This window comes from Rattus rattus, chromosome 10 (assembly GCF_011064425.1).
Source record: "Rattus rattus isolate New Zealand chromosome 10, Rrattus_CSIRO_v1, whole genome shotgun sequence".
Lineage (NCBI taxonomy): Eukaryota > Metazoa > Chordata > Mammalia > Rodentia > Muridae > Rattus > Rattus rattus.
The window spans coordinates 82,969,164-82,990,882 of NC_046163.1; positions in this window are offsets into that span (position 1 = coordinate 82,969,164).

Below are 21,719 nucleotides of genomic sequence, written 5' to 3' on the forward strand. Positions count from 1 at the left end.
GTCTTAAGAATGCTGGCTGTATAAGACTAATACCCATGAGCCCTTCCTGGGGCCCCCTCAGAAAGATACTAGAGATCAAAAAGTAAGAGCTATTCTACACCTCCTGTATCATTCCCTCCCTACTGTAAAGGGACAGGTAACACCCAAGGGACCTGGGGCATCACAAAGAAGAAAAAAAAAGAATGCTGTCTGTAATCTTTTGTTGTCTAATATACATGTTTTGTGAGAAATTTCAAGGCTTAACTGAACTTGTGACTGAAATAGACTAAGGGTTGAAGAAATCATAGTCAACTGGGATCAGCAGACCTAAAGCAATTCTTGAAGCAATTCTCCCTGGAAAAGAGCAGTCTGAGCCTAGATTAAGTATCTCAGCCATCTTCAAAAGTGGATCCTGCCAGGGATTATCTCTTGGATTTCCATTCTGCAATAGATAAACTTATAAGCAATTCAGAGTTCTATAAAGAATATGCAGTGTGCACATAATTTTTAAGCATGGTTTCTTGCTCTTTGTTTGAACATATGAAAGACAGTCTTTCTTTAGAATTAAGTGTGACCATATAATCAAACTGCAAAGTAAATCTCCATTGAAGGTCATACAAAAGGATAGTGCTGAGAATCCTGAGGACTCTGTAGCTAATAAGACCTATTTGTTATTTATAGATGAGGATCTTGCCAGAGATATTTCCTTTAAGTAAGCCAGTTTCAGACCTATACTTATATAGAGGGTTCAAAAAGTCATATCACTGCTCTTTCTGGTCTTGTGATTTCTTTCTTCATTTCTGTAGTCAATAGCTCTAGGAGTTCTCCCTTTATTTCATCTTTTTACTTTGGAAGGAGTCCAAAGTCTTTTTTTTTTTTCCTTTTCTGTTAACACAAACTTAGAGCATCTCTCCCAACATAGCATGACTTTGGTCCAGTAGTTTGAAGTCATTAAAAGACTGATTTAGAAATCCCCTTTCTATCTATCTTGGTTATATATTGACATTTTTAAAAGATGATATACAACAATATTACAACAATTAATAATAATAATAATAATAATAATAATAATAATAATAATAATAATTTCTACTTCCCTGCCAATAAACCCGAGATATGATAAGTCATGTTCTTCCTGTGTCACTCTTACTTCAACTGGCCACCCTTCATGGTCAGGAATTTATGACTTATCTACCTAATGTCATCTTCTCCTATCTCTATCTTCTTTCTCTTTTCCCCCTCATTGTCCTGCCTCAGACCCCAATCTATGAACTAAAAGTCAAACTGTCTCTCCTCCACCCAACTGCAAGCTGTCAGCATGTTTATTTAACCAAAAGTTTGAAATTAAGGAGGAAGACCAAATGGTATTTCTTTGGATATATGGGGATTCTCTCTCTCATCCATTGGTATTCAGGCTTTGCATGCCAGTATTTTATATTAAGGTAGGTAGCAAAAGACAAATCCTCAACAGACAATCCAAGAAACAAAAGAAAACTGAACACACTTTACATGCCATCACTAGAAAGCAAATAAAATTAGGTATTTTTCTTTGTTGGGCAATTTTATCAGAAGGTTCCTTTTCTTCTGGGCCTCCCATTTTCATTCTTTCATGTAAGCAGGTTTTATTTTATTTAAAGTATCCTTTCAAAGAATCCCAGTTTTTATGGAGGAAGCACTCTGCACTTTTTAAGAATATATTTAAATAGGTTTTCATGCAATGGTCCCTTATAATTCTTTCACCTTTCAATGTTTGATAATGGTTCCTGTGGTGTGGACATGTTTTTCTTTTAATAAGGTTTATACTGGAAGAAAAAAATAATGTCAACTCCTCTCCTAAACTATTATAACTGCTCCCTTTTCTGTATCTGAAATAATATCTCTGGTATATTCCTAAGCAAAATTGAGAGATAATAGTTTTATACACAGGAAGAGTAATTGGAAGTTCACACATGTATAAAAATTAAACATCTTCTTAATAGAAAGTGAACAAAGAATGTATTTCAAGGTAAGATAGAGAACCTCTAAGACAAATGAATAAAAGCATATGGAACCGATGTTTGGAATCAGCCAGAATACAGCAAACACATAGGTGAATGCCAGCAGCAAACCACTGAACTGAGAACAGGACCCCCGTTGAAGGAATCAGAGAAAGGACTGGAAGAGCTTTAAGGGGCTTGGGACCCCATATGTACAACAATGTCAACCAACCAGAGCTTCCAGGGACTAAGCCACTACCCAAAGACTATACGTGGACTGAACCTGGGCTCCAACCTCATAGGTAGCAATGAATAGCCTAGTAAGAGCACCAGTGGAAGGGGAAGCCCTTGGTCCTGCCAAGACTGAACCCCCAGTGAAAGTGATTGTTTGGGGGGGAGGGCGGTAATGGGGTGAGGATGGAGAGGGGAACACCCATATAGAAGGGGAGGGGCAGGGGTTAGGAGGATGTTGGCCCGGAAACCAGGAAAGGCAATAACAATCGAAATGTAAATAAGAAATACCCAAATTAATAAAGATGAAGAAAAAAAAAAAACAACCTCATAGTTTTAAAAGCTGTAAATAAGAAGTCTATAAATAACATTACATAGTTGATAACTAGTTTAAAAATGAAACTAAACTAAAACATACTAGTTGGATATAATGCTATCAAATAAATATTAAAACTGAAGACAGATAAATAAAAGGATGCCAAGAAATTCCTTGAAACTTTATTTCAAAGATTCAAAAAGTGAAGTCTTTGAAAGTGATAAAATGTGATAAATATTCTCTTGATGAGAAAAAATACTAGAGATTGAAATAATTAAAACAAAACTAGAAAAATAAAGTGGATTTTCAGAATTAAAATATTCTTTGTGTATTTCCTTATTAATCTAGCACTTTCTAATTCCCCAGCTGGTAGCAGTATGTACTGTTGGCAAACTGATAAAATGTTCTGGATCTCTAATGAAAGACACACATATAGATAAGTATATACACATACACACACACACACACACACACACACACACACACACACAGAGCCTTTTTTTAATATGCCCTACGCAGCTCCTGTCTCTATCTTCCTGCCCAGTCACTGGCCTCTGATAATGTAATTTACAAACTAGAGCCAGTTGGGGCAGAGCCTAGGTGTCTTACATGTAGTTGTGTGAATTCCCATGTAATTTTGGAACCCAATTAACATAATGTAACCAGTAAACCAAATCTACATTTCCCCCTTTATATTTATTAAAGAGACCCTTTCTTTCATATATACATTGAACACAGTAATAAAAGTTATATCCCATCAATTTTTGCCAATTTAGGCACATTATTTTAACATCTAGCTTAACTACCTAAATGTGCCCATTACTATACAGTATTTTTTGTCTAATCTAATATAACTACGAGTTTACTCTCTGGCCCTTAACTTGTACTTAATCATCCTAAAGAGTTTGTATTACCCTTGGTCCTGCCAAGACTGAAGCCCCAGTGAATGTAATTGTTGGGGGGAGGGTGGTAATGGGGGGAGTATAGGGAGGGGAAGCCCATTTGAAGGGGAGGGGTAGGGCTTAGGGGGATGTTGGCCTGGAAACTGGGAAGGGGAATAACAATTGAAATGTAAATAAGAAATACTCAAGTTAATAAAGATTAAAAAAAAAAAAGTTTGTATTAGCAGGTAGAAGAAGGACTGTATACAAACCTGGCATTATTTAATAAGTTGATTAGGAACAATGCCCACCTAAGTATAACAATATTATTTTTAAGTTTTCTATAAATATACAAAGATTTATACCAATGAAAACCTTAAATTTGTATAAATGTAGAAATTCTGTACCAATATAAGAAATTACAACTTTAAATATTATATCAATTATAAATATTTTTATCAATGTAAGATTTTGCCTGTGCAATGCAATCAAGGATAAATTTAGTAATCAATTCCATATATTTTCTCCCTGTTCAAAATTATGGCCATTTCCAAATTATCCCTTAGAATGACAACCTATCTACAATTTATAAAATAACCATAACCAGGCACCCAAACCCAAGAGATCAACATGATGACTCTCCATAACCGCTTCTTGCTTAATAGAGTTAATGAAAAAAAATTAAAGGAGTATGGAGGGGTACAGAAATTATAAAATTTATTAGACTTAAAGTGAGCTTTATCATTTGTTATCCAGTCTTTGTATGCTTAAAAGCTCAGGACTTGATTGAACTTCTCACTGGCTCTGTATGAAAGGATGGATGAAATGACTCATCAAGATTCAGCAGTAATTCCTGAAGCTTCTCTGGAAACTTGTTTCTGGAAATACTGTCAGGTGTCAGGGGCTGGAACAACAGGTCATTTCACCATCCCAGTGGATGGATCATGTCAGAGCTACACTTTCTATAAGGTTTGAATGTTACAACAGAAACATTAGAACTATTAAGACATTTGTATGGATTGTGCAATGTGATCTGATAAGTTCAGGATCAATTTTTGCTCCTTGTTTGAGCAAGTGAAAAAAATTATCCTTTTATGAGTTAATTTGTTGAACAATAACTTGTGATAAATCTTCATTCATGCCAAATGAAGGATGATTCAATGAATCTTAAGGGTTCCATAGCCAACAAAATTTATTTTCTAATTTTAGCTGAAGTTTTGGCTTGAGACATTTTTATGTCTAAGCAGAGCTCTTCCCATATGGAGGAATCAGCAAATCAATTTTCTTTTCTGATGGGAGCCAAGAACTTCACGTTGTCGTCCCCTTTCATATTTCATCGGTATAACACTGGAACGGATCCAAAGCCTTTTCTTCTTTCCTATTATCACAATTAAATAGGCTTTCTCCCAAAATAGCATATCCTTGGTACAATAACTCGAAAGGTATAGTTTGATTCAAATTAGCAGCCTCTTTTCTTTCAGAACTGCCCTATTTGGGCCTCTCTAAATAAAATCTCTAAGGAGATTTTTAGTATAATAATCACCAGACATACTCACACACTTATTTTGATAATTACAACAACTAAAAGCAATTAACACAACCAAAACAAATATTATCTATTAAGACAGTGCTCTTGCACTTGTTTTTACATTAGATGAAGCCAAAGTTTCTACTATCAGTCTAAGATAGTTACTCTCCTCATGTTGCACTCTTGATCTACAATTTAAAACCAAAAAGCCTCAATTTATTTATTTTATTATGTATACGTAAATTCTCCCTTCTGTGAAGCTAATATTCTTTCTTATTCAACTTTCTATTTCTTCCTATGCATTTAACTTCAATCAAATTTTCTTCTATATTTTAGTATGAGCCTGTTTGAAACTACTAATCTGTTATACCAGGCTAAGCCTTCACAAAATTCTGATGTAGACCATGTTCAAAAAACCTAAGTGCTGCCCTAGTATAGATTATTTTTCAAATTTCTTTTAGTGCATTTTTCCAAACCATTCTATTCTCTCTATCTCTGTACCTTTGTTTTCTACATTTGATGTCCAAAGGCCTGGATTCCTTTATTTCCTGCAAACTTAAAAACACTTAAACAATTACCATTATACTCCCTTTTGTCCTTAAAAACTATTAATTCAAATTATATCTATCTCAATACTTTGCCTATTTGATTGTTAGATGCTTAAGCTGCTTCTATTACTGCCTCTCTCTGCCCTCTGAGTAGCCTGTCTTTTTGCACAGAAAAGGTTCCCAGCATCTCCAAGTTCAAGAGGTCTGAGGCAGCTGAAAGCCTTTGAGAACAACCCAGCTTTGTTTGGGTCAGCCTGGGTATGTCTCATCCTTAAACCACAAAACCAAGAATTATGCATGCCAATTAGCACCCTTTGTTCTAGTTCCAAACCTGCATGGCTTGGGGAGGAACCACCTGTCTCAGGGAAAACAGGAAGCTCTGCTAAGAAACCAATTCTCACCATCTCCTACTCTAATGACATAGTTCATTCTTTCCCTTTGAAAAAATCTCTAACTGATTCTTAACAATGAGATGAAGCTGCACATTGGTTGACATCTATTGCAGAGTGTAGCACTTTCAAATCGTCCTGAATGTATTGCTGACCACCTGCCAAAATGCTCCAGATTCTCAAATGAAAGACAGACAGACAGGCAGACAGACAGACACACACACACAAACACACACACACACACACACACACACACACACACACACACACACACACACACAAACACATAAACAAACACAAACACATAGACAGCCTTTTGTGCCCTTAGTAGCTTAATGGCTGGGACACTACCAAACTTCCACACTGCTAACACCTCCTCACCATTACATCTGAATATTTATACATGTCTATATTTCATCTTTGCTACCCCAGACCCAAACATTGAAGGAGCCCCTGGGGCAGCACTTCCCTGGCTTTTTTAGACCTGCAAGCTTTGTTTCCTGCAGCTCCCAAAGCTGATCCTCCTACTTCACCGTCATGACTATTCTCAAATACCTCTTCTTCCTGTGGTTCTCCTGCCCTGTCAATCTAAAGTTCCACTTCTGCCTCACTGCTCAACCATTTGCAGCCTTCAACTTTATTTGCCTGCAGACTTGTGAATTTACATGTAATTTGGAAACCCAATTAACATAATATAGTGATAACCAAATCCACATCACCATTGAGCAAGAAGAGCAACAGCTGTTACTCTGAATAACTGGAAACATGGGTCAACTGCTAAAATAGTGTAATCTCTCACGGCTAAATCAAAGAAGAACAGAAAACATGTCAGACTCATCGCTGAACTTTTCTCAAAACCTACATAGATTGTCCTTAAGGAATGATACCTGAGATTGACCTCAGGGTTCCATACCACCGACCACATATATGCACAGAAACACACATGAACACAGACACAAACACACCTGCACACATAAAATTAGAAAACAAATAATAAACTGTGAGTTGAAATTAACTATTGTTAATGTTTGGGAACACAATGCCCATTTTAACTCCACAATTGCCATGATTGCTGCAGATTTGCTGTAGGCTAGGTGGCATTTTCCCATGGCATACTAACTAATCTCTTTTAACTTTTGTGAAGCTTTTCTACTTCTAATTTCAGCAACTGAGGCTTCAGTTACAAAATTACTTAGATGATACATGATACATATAGAACATTTTTTCTCTTATTGTTATTCCAATGACTTCATAGTAGTTACAACTATGCTATCAAGATATTTCCCCTTTATTCTCAAAATTATTCATCTCTCATTTTCCAGTATATTCAGAACTGACACTTCAGTCATACTGACATCTTTTCTTAAATACAAGCTTGTTGACAAACTATGGTTGCTAAAGTTTTGAGAGAGTGAGACAAAGCACTCTGAATCTCTGTTACAAGTTACAGGAGGAATTATTTTTAAAGCATGTACCATTAAATTTCTGTTAGCTATTCACATCAGGAAATTCAGTAAAAATATTTAAAGCACATTAATTCCAATCAGCTCAGCCTACCCCTGTGCAAAATTTCCTGCATAAAGGGCATGAGTCTCCTAATTAAGTCTAAAATCTCTACAGCCATAAAACTATTAATTTTTATCTATACTATGAGCAGTTCTAAAATTGATTCTAAATTTGAAATATTAACTGTCCCCTTTCCTCAACACAAGAATATAAGAAAGGATTTAAAATATCTGTGAGATGAGTCAGATCCTATTGGCATTTTTAAATCAAAAGTGATTTTGCCAGACTGCCTATTTCAGAATTGTGTTCTTCTGTCTGTTGTGTTGGTTTTTCTGTGTGTGGCAAGCTCAATATCTTGATCTTGTTTATTTTGTTCGTATATGTGCATTTGTCTATATATGTCTATATATAATATTTGAGTTGGGTTAATGAGTGAGGGTTAAGGTTGTGTATAGGGTTATGGTTTATGATAGAAAAGTGATTGTTTATTAAGGCAGAATCTCACTGACCAGAAATGCATGTTGTCTAGGCTGGTTGGACTGTGAACTCCAGAGATCTATTTCTTTCTGCTTTTTCACTGCTGGGATTCCACATATTCAGTACCCAGATTTTCCAGACAATTTCGGAATTTGAACTCAAGTCTTGTGATTCCAAGGGATGCATTTTCCTTATAGAGTCCCCTACCTAATCTTCAAGCTCTGTGTTTATACGGATATTCATAGCATGGACAAACTTGCCACTGTTCTTGCTATTGTTAGTTTTCTCATTCACTCCTTTAGTTTTATAAAGTCAGTTGTTCATGGTCTGGTAGTTATAACAAACACCATCTGGTCTCTTGCTGGTCAAGTGGTTAAATCTATTTCCTGTAGACTTGGAGAATGCCTTAGTTTGGGTTTAATCCCTGTGAAGGGACACCCGTTAGAAAGAAACTCTTACAACTGACAAAATGTAATTAAGGGTGGCTTATAGTTTCAGAACCTATTACCAACATGGCAAGAAGAATGACATCAAGGGACACATGGACACATGGATATTCAAACAATCACATTCTATTCCATGTCCCTCATAGACTTATTCAAACACATGAATATATTACAGTCATACCTAGACATAGCATAATGGAAAATATACTTAGTCCAACATCAAAAATTCCCATAATCTATAGAGTTTCATTAATGTTTAAAAGTCTATAGTTCAAAGTAGTTTTTGAGGTCCATACAAATTTGAATTTTCAACAAATGGTGCTGTTTCACCTGGTGGTCAGCCTGTAAAATAATTCAAATTAAAGCATTCTTATTCCTTCTACAATGTTCAAGTTCAAGTGGATCAAGGATCCCCACATAAAATCAGATATATTGAAACTAATAGAAGAGAAAGTGGGGAGGAACTTCAATTACATTGTCACATCAGAAAATTTCCTCAACAAAACACCAATAGCTTATGCTCTAAGATCACGAATCGACAAATGGGATTGATAAAATTGTGAAGATTCTGAAAGACAAAGGACACTGTTAATAGGACAAAATGGCAACGAACTGATTGGAAAAAAATCTTTACCAATTTTATATTTCATGGAGGGCTAATATCTAATATGTAAAAAGAACTCATGAAGTTACACTCCAGAGAATCAAATAACTTTATTAAAAATGGGGTACAGAGATAAACAAAGAATTCTCAGCTGAGGAATAATGAATGGCTGAGTAATACCAAAAAGAAATGTTCAACATCCTTAATCATTGGGAAATACAAATCAAAACAACCCTAACATTCTACCTCATACAAATCAAAATGTCTAAGTTCAAAAACTCACATGATAGGAGATGCTGGGTAGGATGTAGAGAAATAGAAACACTTCTATATTGTTTATAGGATTGCAAACTAGTAGAACCATTCTGAAAATTAGTGTGGTAGGAATTTGCACATAGTATTAATTGAGGATCCAGCTGTTCCACTCCTGGGCATATGGCCAAAGATGCTCTGACATATAACAAGTACACTTGCTCCACTGAGTTCATAATAGCCTTATTTATAATAGCCAGAAAATGGAAAGAATCCACATGTCCTTCAACAAGGAACAGAGGATACAGAAAATGTGCTACATTCACACAATGGAGTGCTACTCAGCTATTCAAAACAATGACTACATGAAATTCTTAGGCAAATGTACAAAACTATAAAGATATCCTGAGTGAGATAAGACAGTCACAAAAGAAAACACAAAATGTGCCCTCATAGATAAGTGGCTATTAGACCAAAATCTTAGAATACCCAAGATACATTTCATAGAACACATGAAGTTCACGAAAAAAAAAAAAATACCCAAGTGTGGATGCTCTAGTCCTTCTTAGAAGGGAGAACAAAATACTCACAGGAGGAAATACAGGGACAAAGAGAGGAGCAGGGACTGAAGAAAAGGTCATCAAGAGACAGCCTCACATGGGAATCCATTCCATATACTAACACCAAACCCAGTAACTATTGCTGATTCCAAGAAGTGCTCCAAACTAGATAAGATGGATGAAGCAAAGAAGTGCAGGCCGCCAGGAACTGGATGTAGATCTCTCCTGAGAGACACAGCCAGAATACGGCAAATACATAGGCGAATGCCAGCAGCAAACCACTGAACTAAGAACATTGAAGGAATCAGAGAAAGGACTGAAAGAACTTGAAGGGGCTCGAGACCCCATATGAACAACAATGCCAGCCAACCAGAGCTTAGAGGGACCAAGCCACTACCCAAAGTCTATACAAGGACTGAACCTGGGCTCCAACCTCATAGGTAGCAATGAATAGCCTAGTAAGAGCTCCAGTTGAAGGAGAAGCCCTTGGTCCTGCCAAGACTGAACCCCCAGTGAATGTGATTTTTGGGGGAAAGGCGGTAATGGCGGGAGGATGGGGAGGGGACACCCATATAGAAGGGGAGAGGGAGGGGTTAGGGTGATGTTGACCTGGAAACCGGGAAAGGGAATATCAATCGAAATGTAAATAAAAAATACCCAAGTTAATAAAGATGGAAAAATATTTTTTTTCAGAATAGAATGTAATTTATTGTTGTCACATCTGAAAGGAGCCAAGAAAAAATAAAAAAAAATAACAAAAAAAAACAAAAAAAAAAAAAAAAAAGAAAGATCTGAAGTGGCTTGCAACCCCATAAGAACAACAATGCCAACCAACCAGAGCTCCCAGGGAATAAACCACTACCCAAAGACTATACATGGACTGACAACTGCATATGTAGCAGAGGATGGCCTTGTTTGGCAGCAGTGGGAGGAGAAGCCTTTGGTCCTGCCAAGATTGGACACCCCAGTGTAGGGGAATGTGGGGGGGGGGGAAGGAGTGGTGGTTGGGAGGGGAATACCCTTATAGAAGAAGAGAAAGGTTAGTGGGCTTATATCCAGGAAACCGGGAAAGGGAATAACATTTGAAATGTAAATAAAATTATATCCAATAAAAAATATAAGAAAACAAAACAAAACAAAACAAGAGCCGGATATAGATGTCTCTTGAAAGGGTCTGCCAAGCCTTACTGATACAGGAAAGGATGCTTTCAGCTAACCATTATTCTAAGCACAGGAAGTGCAATGGAAGAGTTAGAGAAAAAGACTAAAGGAGCTGATGGGATTTGCAATCCCATAGGAAAAACAACAGTATCAACCAACTAGACTCCCCCAGAGCTCCCAGGGACTAAACCACCAACCAATGATTATACTTGGAGGGATCGATGGCTTCAACTGCATATGTAGCAGTGGACGACATTGTCTGGCATCAATAAAAGTAAGAAGCTCTTGTGTTTGTAAAGGCTCGTTTCATTAGTGTAGCAGAATCCCAATACCTTGAGGTAGGATTAGGTGTGAGGGAGTGGGAGCCTCTTCATAGAAGCAGGGGGAGTGGGTACTGGAGAGAATTGAATGGGGATAACATTTGAAATGTAAATACATAAAATATCCAAGAAAAAATTTAAAAATTCAATACAAGAAAAAATGAATATTCTTGAAACAAAGGAAGTGGTACTTTTAGGTGTTGTTGCTCTGTTGGAAGAAGTATCTCAATGTGTAGTTGGGCTTTGGAAGTCTCTTCCTATGTGCAGGCTCCACCCAATGTGGTAGCAAGCTTTTCCCTAGCTGCCTGCTGATACTAGTCTACTTCCTGGCTTTTTGAATGAAGAATGAGAACTCTCATGTCTTTCTTCAACCTCATGTCTGCCTAGATGGTGCTATGCTTCCTGCCGTGATGATAATTGACTCTGAAACTGTAGGTCAGCCTCAAATAAATGTTGCATTTATAAAATTGTCTTGGTCATGGTGTTGAGAGGGACTGATAGGGTGCTCCAACACTCATTCTGGTCTTCTCCCATGTTACCATGCCTCCAAACACCCACCACTACACCCTCACTCATTTTCTCCCACATCCCCATGTCCTGGGGCTCCCAGGTTCAACAGGATTAGGTTCATCGTTTCTCACTTAGGCCAGACAAGGGAGTCCTAATGCCAATTCTAAGGGTTGAATTATTGATGCAGCAAGGTGGAAGCCATTTTGAAAATGTTTCAAGTAGCATGTGTTGGGAAGGAGCATAGAAATATGCTCTATGTACTTTCGCACCTATCAAACAGTCCCTATGGCACACAACCTGACTGAATACACTGAGACTAGCTTTAGCCCTGACTGAATACACTGAGAAGAGTTTAAGCCAGGGAGATAGTACTTAGTGTGTATGGATTCACTATACATTGAAAACTAGAAGGGAAATCAAAGGATTATTATATTTATTCCCTTTACAATTCTGGACACAAAGAGGAATAATAGGAGAAACATATATACATCACATAGTAATAATTTGATTGATTATAATATTTAATTGACTTGTGAAGCATCTTGTCACAACACCTTCCTCAAACTCTAAGCCAGTACAATTTAACCCTATAAGGTATGCAACTGTTATAATCTAAGAGTGACTTCAGAAAACAGAAAATACTGATATTAGCCAGGCAGGGATGGCTTATTGAACGAACACATTAACAAAGATCAGTCCAGGTCACGGCTGACATATGGCAATAAACATCTTTCAGAGTAGGCTTTTAAAAGGAAAACAGATAACACACACAAACACACTCAAACACAGACACACACACACACACACACACATATACACCCCCCCACACACACACACACAGACTAATGAGCTCATATGTAGGTGCAGGAAGTTTTGCCTAGATCAGTTTTGACTCAAGGAATTTTGGCTAACCAAGTTGAACAGTTCTAAATGACTTTAACAAACTTCAGAACACACTAATGATGTCAGCATGATCCTGCTCGGAGGTAAGTTATTTTTGCGTGTATTCTGGGGTTGGGGGGACAGATGTCAATGCTCACCATATTATCTCTTGACAAGAATGCTTGATATTCTTTCATCAAAATTACAGGAAACAAATATTTTAGTCTATTGAATATTTTAATCAATGTTCATAACATTACATACAACATATCAATACCATTCTTATATTCAAAATTTTCTGTTTGATGGTGTGATTTTCAAGAATACATTAAAGAAATATTGTTTTTTATTACATACTTAAAAAACAAATCAAGGTAATGAATATATTCAGTAATTAGTAGTTGCTACTGCACTGTGGTGGTTTGAATATTATTGTCCCAAGGAGTGGCATTATTGGTAGTGGTGGCCTTGCTGAAGTAGGTTTGACCTTGTTCGAGTAATTGTATTACTTTTGCTGTGGACTATAAGATAATCCTTGTAGCTGCCTGGGAACTGGTCTTTTCCAGGCTGCCTTCAGTTCATGATATAGAACTCTCAGTTCTAACTTGAGTACCATGTCCCAGTACATCTTGCCATGCTTCCTGTTATGAAACTCTAAGTCACTCCCTATTAAATGCTTGCCTTTTTAATAGTTGCCTTTGTCATGATGTCTCTTCATAGCCATGGATATACTAAGTTATGAACTAATAATCTATGGAATTGAAGCAATTTAGAAAACTACTTCTTTAATATTTTTTATTTCTAGCTAATATTATATATATATATACACATATATATATATGTTTGTGTGTGTGTTTGTGTGTGTGTGTGTTACACATTTGTGCACAGATACATGTGCAAATAGTGACCAAAAATCATTTTGATGTAAGTAGTTGAGCTAAGAATCTCTCTTAACTGTTCACTTCATTCATTTTCTTATTTTGAGACAAAAATTCTCCCTTTGGGTCATGGAACTTGAGAATTTGTGAACCAGTGACTTCATCTTCTCAATAGAAAAACAGAATATATGTAGTATCATGTCTAAAGTTGTACCTGGGTAGTAGGGATTGAACTTGAGTACACATGGTTGAGAGACAAGCATTATATTTACTGAGCTATCACCCTGGATCCATATTTATCACTGCCATTCAGTAATCAAAGAAGATTCATAGGGTGACAAATTTCAAAATCAGATGCAGCCTTGATCTCACCTATGTCAGAAGTCTTTTTTTTTAATTGATTATCATATGAGATGCAAATGTTCATTAATTCACAGTAAAATTTTGAGTATGCAAACACATGACAACAAATCAATTAACTGAATTTTCCTTTTCTTTCCTAAAATGACAAATTAAACATTCCCATAAGTGGAAACAAAAGTTTGTACATAAGTTTTATAGACAATGTTATAGATTCCTAAGAGCAATATGTTTTGCTCTATCATAAAACAAACCAGTAAGATATTGCTTCAGGGTTAATTACATGTAAAGATCCAACCGATAACAATAGAAAAATACAAATGGCATTTGACACAGTAAGAAATGTGTAACTACACCTTCCAGTTTATGTCTGTCCCAGGAACCGTCCTGTTCCCACAGCTCTCTGCACCCAAATCCCATGGGTTAGAGAGCTGAACTCTCAGAAGTGTGGACAATCCTGAGAGCTCAGGGGAAACCACTCTTTCTGCTCTCATTCCTGAGAACCTGCCTAGAACCCTTTGAGCAAAAGAACTTGGAACAGTCCTGCACAGGATCCTTCCAGTCTCCACCTGCTCCCAGAGCTGAAAGTCTGTCTGCTGACACACCTGAGAGCAGAGACAAGACTACCACTTCTGTTCTGAGGGAACCATCTGGAGCCCTGTGGACCACCGAAACCAGGAGCAGTCTGGAGCAGGACCCTTCCTGTGTCTGCCTGCAACAAGAGCTGAAACTGTTCCCACAGCTCTTTTTACCCAAATCCTGTGTGGGAGAGAGCTAGACTCTATGAAGTATGGACAATCCTGAGAGCTCTGGGAATATCACTACTTCTGCTTTCATTCATGAACCAAGGGGAACCTGACTAGTGCCCACTGGAAAAATGAACGTATGAGCCATGAGGAGAGGATCTTTCCTGTCTCTCTGTGTCCCCAGAGCTGAAAGCCACTCTCCAGAAGCACTGACACACATGAGAGCAGAGGTAAGACCACCAATTTGGCTCAAAAGGACCCACCTGGAGCCCTCAGGACAAAGAAAAACAGTAGCAGTCTGTGACAGGACACTTTCTGTTTCTACCTGTGCACAGAGCTGACCCAGTCCAACAACTCTCCAATTTCAACTAATCAAAAAGAAGATAGCCACATAAACATACAACAAAATGACAAGAAAAAAACAATCATTATTCCATCATATCTTGTAACATCAATGTACTCAATTCTCAAAAGGCACAGAGTAACAGATTTGATACATAAAGCAGATCCAGCTTATTGCTGCATACAGGAAACACACCTTCATGACAAAGACAGCCACCACCTCACAATAAAAGGCTTGAAAACAATTTTCCAATTAAATGGTCCAAAGAAACAAGCTGAAGTAACCATTCTAATATAAAAGAAAATCAAATTTCAACCAAAAGTTATCAAAAGTAATAAGAAAGGACACTTCCCATTCATCAAAGGAAAAAATACACTATGATTAACTCTCCATTATGAATATCTATGCTACAAATGCAAAGGCACCTGCATCCACAAAAGAAATGTTACTAAAGCTCAAAACACACATTATACCTCACACAATAGTAGTGGGAGTCTTCAACATTGCACTCTCATCAATGGACAGATGATGTAAACAGAAAATAATCAGAGACAAAGAGAAACTAGCAGAAGTTATGAACCAACTGGATTTAAGACGTATCTGCAGGACACTTCATCCTAACATAAAAGCATATATCTTCTTCTCAGCATCTAACAGTTCATTCTCCAAAATTGACCATATAATTGGTTACAAAACAGGTCTCAAGAGATACAAGAAGGTTGAAATAATCCCATGCGTCCTACCAAATCACCGTGGAATAAGGCTAGACTTCATTGACAACAAAAACTAAAGAGGCCACATACACATGGAAGTTGAACAACGAGCTTCAAAATGATAACTTGGTTAAGGAAGAAATAAAGATAGTAAAGACTTTTTACAATTTAATGTAATTGAAGACACAGCATACCCAACTTGTGGGACACAATGAAAGCAGTGCTAAGAGGAAAACTCATAGCTCTGAGTACCTAAAAAAAGAAACTGGAGAGAGCATATACTGGCACTTGACAGCATTCCTAAAAATTGTAGAACCAAAAGAAGCAAATACAACAAAGAGGAGTAAACAACAGGACATAATCAAACTCAGGGCTGAAATCAACCAAGTAAAAACAAAACGAATTCTACAAAAGTTCAACAAAACCAGGAACTGATTCTTTGAGACAATCTACAAGGTAGAAACACCATAGCAAGACTAACCAGAGGGCACATTTAAGAATATCCAAATTAACAAAATCAGAAATGAAAAGGGAGACATTACAACAAAATCTGAGGAAATCCAAAAAATCATCAGATCCTACTACAAAAGGCTATATTCAAGAAAACTGGAAAATCTGGATGAAATGGACAGCATTTGCCAAAGTTAAATTAGGGTCACATACACCACATAAACTGTCCCATAACTTCTAAAGAAATAAAAACATTTCATAAAATTTTGTCTCCCAAACAGAAAGGCCCAGAACCAGATGTACTTAGTGGGGAATTGTATCAGACCTTCGTAGAAGACCGAATGCCAATACTGTACAAACTATTCCACAAAAATCAAAATAAAAGAAACACTACCCAATTCCTTCTATGCAGCCACAATTACACTAATTTATTTTATGTATATGAGAACCCTATGTACATGTACACCTTCATGCCCAAAGTGGACATCAGACCCCATTATAGATGGTTGTGAGCCACCATGTGGTCGCTGGGAGTTGAAGTCAGGACCTCTGGAAGAGCACCCAGTGCTCTTAACCACTGATCCATCTTTCAAGCCCCACAATTCCGCTTATAGCTAAACTACACAAAGACCCAACAATGAAGGGGAATTTAAGACCAAATTCCCTTATGAATATCAACACAAAAACACTCAATAAAAGTCTCAAAAACTGAATCCAAAAACACATCAAAATGATCATCCATCATGATCAAAGAGGCTTCATCTTGGGATGCTGGGATTGTTCAATATACAGAAACCCATCAAGGTAATCCACTATATAAACAAACTCAAAGAAAAAAAAACACATGATCATCTCATTAAATGTTGAGAAATCATTTCAAAAATTCAATATGCCATATTTATACAAGTCTTGAAAATATCAGGAAGTCAAGGCCCATTCCTAAACATAGTAAAAACAATACACAGTAAACTGGTAGCCAACATCAAGCAAAATGAAGAGAAATTTGAAGCAATCCAACTAAAACCAGGGACTAGATAATGCTGCTCACTCTCTCCCTCCTCATTCAATATATACTCGATATCCTATCCAAAGCAATCAGACAAGAAAAGGAGGTCAAAGAGATGCAAATTGGAAAGGAAGAAGTCAAAAATTACTATTTGCAAATGATATGATAGTATACTTATATGACCCAAAAGGCCCATTAGAGATCTACTAATACTGATAAACAATTTCATCCAAGTGGCTAGATATAAAGTTAAATAAACCAGTTCTTCCTCTACCTAAAGGACAAACAGGCTGAGAAAGATATTAGGGAAACAAAATCCTTCAGAATAGTCAAAAGTAACATGTAATTCCTAAGTGTGACTCTAATCAAGCAAGTGAAAGATTTGTATGACAAGAACTTCAAGTCTCTGAAGAAAGAAATTGAAGATCTCAGAAGATGTAAAGATCTCCCATGCTCATGGATTGGCAGGATTAATATAGTAAAAATGGCCATTTTACCAAAAGCGATCTACAGATTCAATTCAATCCCCATCAAAATTCCAACTCAATTTTTTATAGAATTAGAAAAAGAGAAATTTGCAAATTCATTTCAAATAATAAAAAACCCAGGATTTCAAAAACTATCCTCAATAATAAAAGAACTTCAGGGGAATCACCATCCCTGACCTCAGGCAGTATTACAGAGCAATAGTGAATACAACTGTCTAATATTGGTACAGAGATAGGCACGTTGATCAATGAAATAAAACTGAAGACCGAGAAATGAACCCACACACCTATGGTCCCTTAATCTTTGACAAAGAAGCTAAATACACCCAGGGGAAAACAGTATTTTCAACAAACGGTGCTGGTATAATTGGAGGTGAGCATGCAGAAGAATGCAAATTGATCCATTCTTATTACCCAGTACATAGCTCAAGTTCAAGTGGATGAAGGACCTCCACACAAAACCAGATACACTGAAACTAATAGAAGAAAATGTTGGGAAAAGCCTGTAATGCATGGGCACTGGGAAAAACTTCCTGAACAGAAAACCAATGGCTTATGCTCTAAGTTCAAGAATCAACAAATGGGACCCCATAAAACTACAAAGCTTCAATAAAGCAAAGAGCACTGTCATTAGGACAAACAGCAACCAACAGATTGGGAAAAGACCATTACCAATCCTACATCAGATAGAGAGGTAATATCCAAAATAAAAAACAAAACAAAGAAAGCAAAACAAACAAACAAACAAAAACCTCAAGAAGTTAGACTTCAGAGAATCAAATAACCCTATTAAAAAAAATGTGTGTACAACAATGCCAAGCAACCAAAGCTTCCAGGGACTAAGCCACTACCTAAAGACTATACATGGACTGACCATGGACTCTGACCTCATAGGTAGCAATGAATATCCTAGTAAGAGCACCAGTGGAAGGGGAAGCCTTGGGTCCTGCTAAGACTGAACCCCCAGTGAACCAGACTGTTGGGGGGAGGGCGGCAATGGGGGGAGGGTGGGGAGGGGAACACCCATAAGGAAGGGGAGGGGGGAAGGGGATGTTTGCCCGGAAACCGGGAAAGGGAATAACACTCAAAATGTATATAAGAAATATTCAAGTTAATAAAAAAAAATGTGGTTCAGAATTAAACAAAGAATTCTCAATTGAGGAATATCAAATGTCTGAGAAGCACCTAAAAAAAAGTTCAATATCCTTAGTCATCAGGGAAATGAAAATCAAAACAACTCTGAGATTCTACCTCACACCAGTCAGAATGGCTAAGATCAAGAGCACAGGTGACAACAGATGCTGGGGAGGATGTGGAGAAGGAGGAACACTCCTCCATTATTGGTGGGAGTGCAAGGTGGGAATCAGTCTGGAGGTTCCTCATGAAACTGGATATAGTTCTACCTGACAACACAGCTATATCACTCCTGGGTATATACCCAAAAAAGTTCCAACATATAACAAGGACACACACTCTACTATGCTCTTAGCAGTCTTATTTATAGCAAGAAGATGGAAAGAACCCAGATATCCTTTCACCAGAGGAATTGATACAGATAATGATACATCTATACAATGGTGTACTACTCAGCTATGAAAAACAATGAATTCATGAAATTCATAGAAAATATCATCCTGTGTGAAGTAACCTAATTACAAAAAAAAAAAAAAATAACTACAAATGCTGTGTACCCACTGATAAATTGATTTTAGCCCAAAAGCTCAGATTACCCAAGCTACAGAACATATGACACTCAAGAAGAAGGATAACCTACCTGTGAATGCTTTAGTCTTTCTTACAAATGGCAACAAAAATATTCAGAGGAGGAGATATGGAGACAATGTTTAGAGCAGAGATTAAAGGAATAGTCACTCTGAGCTGTCCATCTTCGAGATCCAGCCCATATACAGACGCCATACCCAGTCACTTTTGATGATGCCAAAAGTGCATGCTGACAGGAACCTGACATAGTTGTCACGCTGCCAGAGCATGACAAACAATGAGGCAGACTCATAGCCAACCATTGAACTGAGAGTAGGGTCTGCTTTGGAGGAGTTAGTAAAAGTAGTGAATGAGCTGAACCTGCTTTCAATCCAATAAGAACAATACCAACCAACCACAGCTCCCAAGGACTGAATCACCTTCCAAAGGGTACACATGGACAAACCCATGACTTCAGCTGCATATGAGCAAAAGATGGCTCTGTTGGGCACCAATGTGAGAAGAAGCCCTTGGTCCTGCCATGGCTGGATGCCAAAGTGTAGGGGAATATCAGGGAGGGGTGGTGGGAAGGGGTGGATTTTTGGGTGGGGTAACATCCTCATAGAAGAAGGGTGAGGTGGATGGGACAGGGGGTTTATGAACAGGAAACTGGAAAAGGGGATAACATTTGTAATGTAAATAAAAAAATCCAATAAAAACCAAACCAAATCCAATCGAAAAATAAAAATAAAAAAAACAACTTACAATAACAAAAACAAATAAACAAAGAAAAACAATTGAAGTATTTTAACAGCCAGATGTACACAAGTTACATTCAAATGCCTCTAGAAAAATTTGATTAAATCATTGGTTAGAAAATTGTTATTGTATTGAGATGCTCAAAAAAAAAAAAAAGAAGAAGAAGAAGAGAAAATAAATGTATAATCCTTTTACTTGCCAGTGGGATCCCATGTCATCAGTACTTCCAAATCTTTAGGATATAGCGTTAGCCAAACCTTCCTTTTCGTTAGACATTCTCAAACATAATGTTTTGGTTATTTGAATAACACAAAGAAAGCTTATAGCTAAGTGAATTTAAAATGTAACATCTCAAAATCACTCAAAAAGGAAAAAAATTATAAGTATTTGTTCTTCATTTTTATTTAATATAGATTATATATACATATATATAATATATATATTTACTGGGACATATACAATCCAATGTAGATTAGCTACCTAAAGCTAACAGTGCATGAAACACTAGAGCAAAACATAGATTTCTGTGGTCTCTGGCTCAACAGATTTGATTATCATCAATCTTTTGCACTCATTAAAGAATCAGGAATCATGAAATGTGCATTGCAAAGAGTTATATCCAAAATTTAGAAAAGAAATCTAAGGCATTTCTTGTTTCAGTCATTTGGAAGTTTCTTTTCGATGGAGTTGTCTGTGTTTTCTGAAAGGTTATATGAAGAAAGTGCTATTTGGAATACTTGATGAACAACAAGAACAAGAACAAGAACAAGAACAACAACAACAACAACAACAACAACAACAACGTATTAACTGCTTTTGAAAATTACCCTGACAAGAAGGGCATGAGCAAATATATTAGAGAAGTGTTTGGATATATAGAATAGTTTTGCTCTGTGTTTTTCTTTAAACCAGATAGACTTGACTAAAGCTGCTTGCAATTCTATGTAATGGGAGCAATAACACCATGCTTGGGCAGGTTTTATAGGAAGACAAAGGATGTGCAAAGCCTAAATTCACATAGTATGGTGACCCTTTTAGAGGTACAAAATATTCCTAATTCTGAAGATGTGTTTTTATCTTCTTGATATGATTTCTAATGGGTATAAGGAATGTTTTCTCCTTAGTGGTTACAATTGTATAGACACAATTTTCTGATCTTATTTTGTCTGATTGTCTCTTGATTCAAGCCCATTTCATTTGGACATCCCTTAAAAATCAAGGATAGATAGCAGATGGTGTCTAACAAGAGCTAAATCAAGCTTCATACCAGTGAACCATTTCTTACTAAAACAACATATAACCCTGACAGTCTCAGTACTGGGTACTTTTCCAAATTTTGAGTCATATTTTTGAGGTGCTAAAACTTTAGATATATTGTAACAATATTAGTGTCCAAAATTATGTATATAGTAGTAAATGACAATCTCTAGATAATTGACTACACCTGTAATTACCTGCAATCTAGGATGTGCTTCAGCTGTATCCTTTGAATTGAAATAATTCTTCCTAGATAGAAGAAAACAATCTTAAAATTTAGGAAGTAAACACATTTTTCAAGGTCCAGGAAACAAAGAAAATGTTGAAAGCTCCTGAAATTTTCAACAGTCATAAGACTTAGATGAGGATCTAAGCTTATATAAGCAGTAATCAAATGGAATGGAGTCTCTTCAGCCACCTATACTGCCTACAAATATGAATATAGTATTTGT